Genomic DNA, 6832 nt, shown 5'->3' on the forward strand with positions numbered 1-6832 from the left:
GTTCGGTTACCCACTTTGTATCCCTGATTAATTTTCTTAACACTACCTATAACTTCATCCATTATTAAATTAAATAGGCATGGACTGAGGCTGTCCCCTTGTCTAATGCCGACATTGATTTTGATTTCTTCCGTGAGCCCGTATGTGGTTTTTATTCGCGTTTTGTTGGATCTATTGAGCTCTTTGATTATTTTTCTAAACCTCTGACCTATGTTTTTCTTTCCAAGGATAGTGAGCACGTCCTTCAATCGTACTCAGTCGAATGCCTGTTTCAGATCTACAAAGCATGTGAACATGGGCTTGTCGAATTCTATTGATTTTTCAACTAACTGTCGCATGATGAAAATAGCGCTATTATAGATCTGTTTGGGGACACCCTGTTGTTGTTCCGATACACCGACTTTCTTGTATATTTTCTATCTCTCCTATCATTTCCATTTATTCTTCTATCCCTCTTTCGTTACCCGCAATTATTTTTCTATATACGTAACACCCTTTTTTATAATATTTTCAGTTGCGACTTTCAATCTCGTTACATTTCTACATATAAAATAACTCTGATATAAGGTGACAAATCTTAAGATTAATTTTAACGCATTATTCATTCCTTAATTATTCATTCAAATATCACGCACTAAAATGGTAAAATTGCACAAATAAATAAATGTTTTCAATACTTTTTTTAGAAAAATATGTATAAATATACAAATCGTAATACAAACTGTAATATCTTTACCTTGATGAAAAATTTAAAAATCTCATTGATATTCACATTTTATAGGCCAGTTTTAATATCCCGGATTAATAGGCCAGTTAAATAAAAGTAAAATCTGGCTTTTATTGGCGACAGTTTCAGTTTATGTAGTTTTTGGAAATACATATAGTCTTTTGAGTCCCCTTTACTCTTTTTTAGTGTCAGGACTGACAAGTCTTTTCACGTGTGAACAAATGTTGACGATTGCCTCTTATTTTATGTTAATCTGCTTGATTCTGCTATTGTTTTTCCATTCCTTTGAATGATTTTCGCGACTGCTGTATACCAATTACCAATCTTCTCTAGGTCTTCTTCTATTTATTTTCTTTTGTATCCTGGCATGCCATATTTTCTTCACCGGTATGTTGTTTTTCATTATTTTCATGTGTCCCCACCAACTTAGTTGTTTTTAAAAATGTATAAACATTCTCAATTTCTTTGCAAAACGAAAATGCAGCAGCTGCATAATACTCTGGTTAAAGCGGAGAGTGCAGGAAGAGTCTATACCGGTTTCGGAGATCTTTTTCCCCTCATCAGTAAACCCATATCCTCTTCTCTACGCTTTAACCACTTACCATAGCTTGGGCCTTCCCGAATTGCAAAGAAAGAAATGTCACGGATGAACTAGGGCCATCTACCGAAAAACAAACTAAGTTATCAATCGAAGTAGCGCAGAAAACGACAATAAATATCGCCTCCGTACCACCAGATTGACAACAGGTGGAATACTTTCTTTGGTTACACCTCCTGAGACTTTCAAAATTTATAAATCATACAGGGGCCGAGGAAATTAAGATGAGAGAATTTTAAATAATTCACAACTCATCTACTCAGCGTGGTAAAGCTCCAACAAGAAAGATTGCTTAATACTCAAACAAAAGAGTAAATGAATTAAAAATGTATAAACATTCTCAATTTCTTTGCAAAACGAAAATGCAGCAGCTGCATAATACTTTGGTTAAAGCGGAGAGTGCAGGAAGAGTCTATACCGGTTTCGGAGATCTTTTTCCCCTCATCAGTAAACCCATATCCTCTTCTCTACGCTTAAACCACACAGTACGTCGTTTTATCCCTGTCGAATACCTTTTCCAGGTCTGTGAAGGCATATATGCTTTGTTTTTAGACAGTAACGTTTTTATTAATGATTTGTTTTACCGTTAAAATATGATCTTATACTCCACGTTACTTTCTAAAGCCGCTTCGTGCTTCATTTTTCAACAGTAGTTTCTGTAATGTTTCTCAGCATTCTTTTATTCTAGTATTGTTTCATAGACCTTGAGTGAAGAGAGTAATTCCTCGATAGTGCTGACAAACTTTGGGATCTCCTTTCTTATATAGCGGCAATATTACTCCCTTCCAATTCTAGTAAAAACCTTTCATTGCACACAGTTTAGGCGTAAGGACTGCTCGCCCCAACACTGGTGCATACCCTTTATCCCTTTTTTGGTAACTCTAATTGTTTTTCTAAGTACGTAATATCCTTTTTTATAATATTCGGTTGCTACTTTCAATCCGTTTACATTTGTACATAAAATAACGCTACTAGAGGGTGAATAATCTTAAGATTCATTTAAACGAATTATTCATTCCTAAATTATTTATTTAAATATTACGCACTCAAATGGTGAAATTGAACAAATAAATAAACCAGAATTTTCTTCTAAGATTTTTAAACATTGGCTTTTGCTAAGCATCCCTTGATAAACGACTTATTTTCAATAATTTTATTGTTTTCTTTTACTCAAAGGTAATTTTCACCGTATCTTTCATAAAATGTGGTCCAAGATTGACAATTTCTGCAAATTGAAAGAAATACAAGGTGGGCGGTTAATTGTACAGGTGAGTGTATTTAATTATTTGTTGCATTATCTGCTTAAAATCAGTTAATGCCCTCGTATGGCTTGATTTATTTGAAAATATATTACAAAATAAACTTTTTAGTAGACCATAAACATTTTACAGACAGAAATTGCATATTATAACATATATTTTAAACTGATCGTTATTTTTAATAGGCAAATTCTAAAAACAGGTTTTTTAAGGACACGCTGGTAAATTTTTTACATATTTTTTATGTCGAAAAAACATATTTAATATAGTTAATATTATACTATTTTTTGTGTTTATGACCTCTAAATTTTTTTACGATTTAAAATTACCCAGTTGGAAAATGTGTAATAAACTTAAAAGCAATTTTTAAACACATTAGACTGGAAAAGTTTACTAAATTCTGAAAAGAATATTAAAGATTATATTATATAATAGATTTTAAATTTTTTGACTTGACCATTACCATATAAGCCTAATAAAATACTTATTTGTAATCCTCTATCCACTGTTCGTACTAAAAAACTACCTATCAAACGTAGTGTACGACAGTGTTGTGTTTTTTTAGTATTTTTATCTATCTCTGAAGAAATCTTTAGAGAGGCTTTGGATGACAGAACTAAGTGCAGAAGTAATCAACAATATCAGATACGCTAACGATACAGCCGTTCTTGCAGAAAATTTAACATTTCAAAGACAAAGTGGATGGCAGTTGGAAATACCTATTAATATAGATCAAGGTCTGCTTTCTCTTAATGTAGAGGAGATAGAGCGTGCAAACCATTTTAAATACCTTGGCAATTGGTTGAATGTAAATTGTGACTATGATGAAGAAATAATAACAAGGATCGAAATATCACGTAGGGCTTTTATGACCTGGAAACATAGGCATAATTCGGAGGTGGCAAGGGGTGGCAGCCGCCACCCCAAAGTTTTGTACCCTCCTATGTTGCCACTCCAAAGATTGATCCATAAAACTAAATTTTATAAATGAATTATGTATAAAAATCAAAGTTTCAGGCTTTTTGTTGTGGTGGTAGAGTACTGAAAAATGGAGGTTTCGTTCACCGAAGCTCCCAAGGAGTGGAAAAATCCCAGCTAAACTTAAAGAGGCTCTAAACCTCCATTTGAAACGGTTAAAGAGCACCTAAAAGCTAATGTTTTTTCCCACTCCTTGACATTTTGGAACAGGAAATTGAAAATAGGCTACAGGAAAACAATTTGGATGTATGTACTCAACCACCTGAGCCAATTGTTGGGAAGATCTGAAGTAGTGGAGGGATGCATCAAGTTTGTTTCAAAATACTACTCTTTGGATACTTTTCTGCGAAATGAAAATTTTTCATAACATGAAAGAAATGAGAAACAAAACAGTTGAAGAAAAATCGTTCGTTTTGTGGAAAAGGCTCTAAAAATGTCTTGCCCTTGACGCTAAAAAATGTCTTGCCCATGACGTTTGAAATATTCAGGCTATTTTTCACGATACCACTAAACTCAGCTGGGTGTGAAAGAACCTTTTCATGCCTGAGAAGATTAAGAACCTACACCAGAAACGGTAGCGGCCAGGAAATAATGTCTACATTGGGGCTTTTAGCCATTGAAAGGAAAATCCCAGTCTATATTGAAAGTGTCATTGATGTATTTAATATCCGGAAAACGAGACTTCATTTAAGTTAGATTTGAATCCATCACCTCTAAAACACATATTGTTTCCCTTATCTTACTAAAATACTTTTGTAAATATAAGCCCATTAAAGATTTGAATTATTATATTGAATTTATAAGATTAAGACCTGTGTCCAGTAGAATCCTAGGTTGATACACAAGGTTGGGGCAGATATTGTAAAAAATCGAAAATCAGGATGTGTACAGCCAGTGTATATAAATTATAAAAAAATTGTGTATAAATTGCGTTAAACCCTTCTATTTTACATCAAAATTTACAAAATTTTCCCCCCAAACCGCCCGGTAGGTTTTGCCACCCCAATGAAATTCGTGAAATGGCGCATATGCCTGGAAACCAATTTTATGTAACAGAAACCTGTCGATGCATATTCGCAAGAAAGTTCTGAAATGTTATGTTTGGTCTATCCTATTATATGGTTATGAGACATGGACACTAAAAACCACAACGCTTAATAAATTAGAAGCATTTGAATTTTGCACTCGATATTAAATATACAGTGGTTTTCGCACACTTTAAATGAAGATGGTCTTAAACGAATGAATTCAGAACGTCTGCTCATAAACATTATAAAGAGGAGAAAAACAAAATACCTCGGCCATATAATTAGAGGACCTAAATACCATCTACTTAGTTCTATAAATACAAAAAAGTGGAGGGAAAGAGATGGATTGATCGAAAGCAACTTTCACGGCTGCGTAATATTAGACAATGTTGTGGTTCCACGGCAGAAGTGTTTTTTGTTCTAAATGCCCTTGTCTAAATATATTGGAACGATTTAGCTTTCTCGCCTTCTAAAATATACAATTCTGGCGAAATAAAATGCATGTTCAGTTAACAACTCTTTCAGATGCTTTCAAACAACCATATGTTTATAACACAATAACTTATAAATACAATGAATTATAATTATTTAGGAAAACTTGAGTAAAAAAGAGGTCTAGTATTGAAATTATAAAAAAGGAACACCTTTATAATTTATCAAAACCTGATTCGTAATATGCAGAACCTTTTCGTAACTACCGTAACTATAGCACCCTAAACCAAAAAAAATGGACCGAGAATGCTACAATGCTATTATAAAGCTTATAGGACAATCAAACAGGCACATAAATTCAATAAGTTCTAACTTTTAAGAAGGTAGAACATAAACTCTTTTAGGCGAGGTAATGAGAGAATACACCTACCAAATTTTTGCAGTTGAATGCATCTCAATTGAGCTTGTTGCATTCCATTATGATAAATTAATAATTTGGTTATAATTGATGAAAATTAGTTTAATATCACTATTTTTAGGCTCGCTGAACTCGAATATCATGACGCCGATGGTCTTAGAGGCACCTGGTGTTCAGGATGAGCACGGGTCAGCATCACCACGAGTTTATTTTTCCATAAAACTCGAGGACACGAGGCTCATTTTATGCACCAGGTGCTGTGAAGACCATCGCTGGCATGATAGATCCCGAAAACCAGATACAAACTGGAGGAGGTGAGGCCCATCTTGAGCACTAGGTACGTCGGAGACCATCGCCGACATAATATTTGTGTTCAGCAACCCTAAATACCACGAAGTAACGAGTTAGCATTGATTTTGTAGCGAATTTACACAAAACTCCAGGAGACGAGCTCACTCCTGAGCACCAGGGGCTTCGAAGACCATCGCCGTCATGATATTCGTATATATTTCCCCCGATATTGAACTCACTTGCGTCAATTATTTCCGACTTACAAATATATCATTTTTCATTACATACTTCGAAATGCATTTTGGAAAATAAATTTTCCTTGTTTAATAATGCAATTTTCATTTCATCATCATCACTTTAGTTCAGAAAATTTCCTAAGGATTTTAGGAATCGAATGCAATAAATTTGATTGAGGTGAATCCAACTTCAAAAATTTGGTATTTATGTTTATTATTTCACCGCCTATTTGGAGATATACGAGATAGGTATTAACGAATATTGTGCACTATGACTGAATATTTTAAATTATAAACATCATTAAAATCAAAAAATGCAACTCATTTTTAATGGAGGGAAAATGCATTAGTAATATATTGAAAAAAAGATTCAAGGAAATAAATTTGTTTTGGCTTTTTACCGGTATGACTGTATGACGTCCCAATTTTTGTTTCTGTTAAATCCAACGAAAATATGTTAGTAAAGAGGTTCTCATACAAACTCAATACGAGTTAGCTTTTTTAACTACATTTTTTCTTTTAATTTTAACCCCTTATTTCAACTAGAGAGAAAATATATCTCAAAGAATATAAAAAACTGATCAGTCGTATTCTCGCACACCGCACAGGTAGGCAAGACGGAAAGGGGAAATAGGGAAACGGAGCTGCACTTTTTATAATAAATTTACATACTCAGATTCAGGCTGTCATTTTTGAAGTAAAAATCCTCGGCAAAATTTTCCCAACAGTCGATGCAATTACCCAGCACTTGAAGAGAGTACATCTTCAGGTCCAAAACTGGCTCTACGGAGAGCAAAATGGCTTAAACTCCATAGACTGGGAATCAAAACTTAAAGTAGGGGAGATCGGGTACAATTGTAACGCG

This window comes from Diabrotica virgifera, chromosome 10 (genome assembly GCF_917563875.1).
Source record: "Diabrotica virgifera virgifera chromosome 10, PGI_DIABVI_V3a".
Taxonomy (NCBI): Eukaryota; Metazoa; Arthropoda; class Insecta; order Coleoptera; family Chrysomelidae; genus Diabrotica; species Diabrotica virgifera.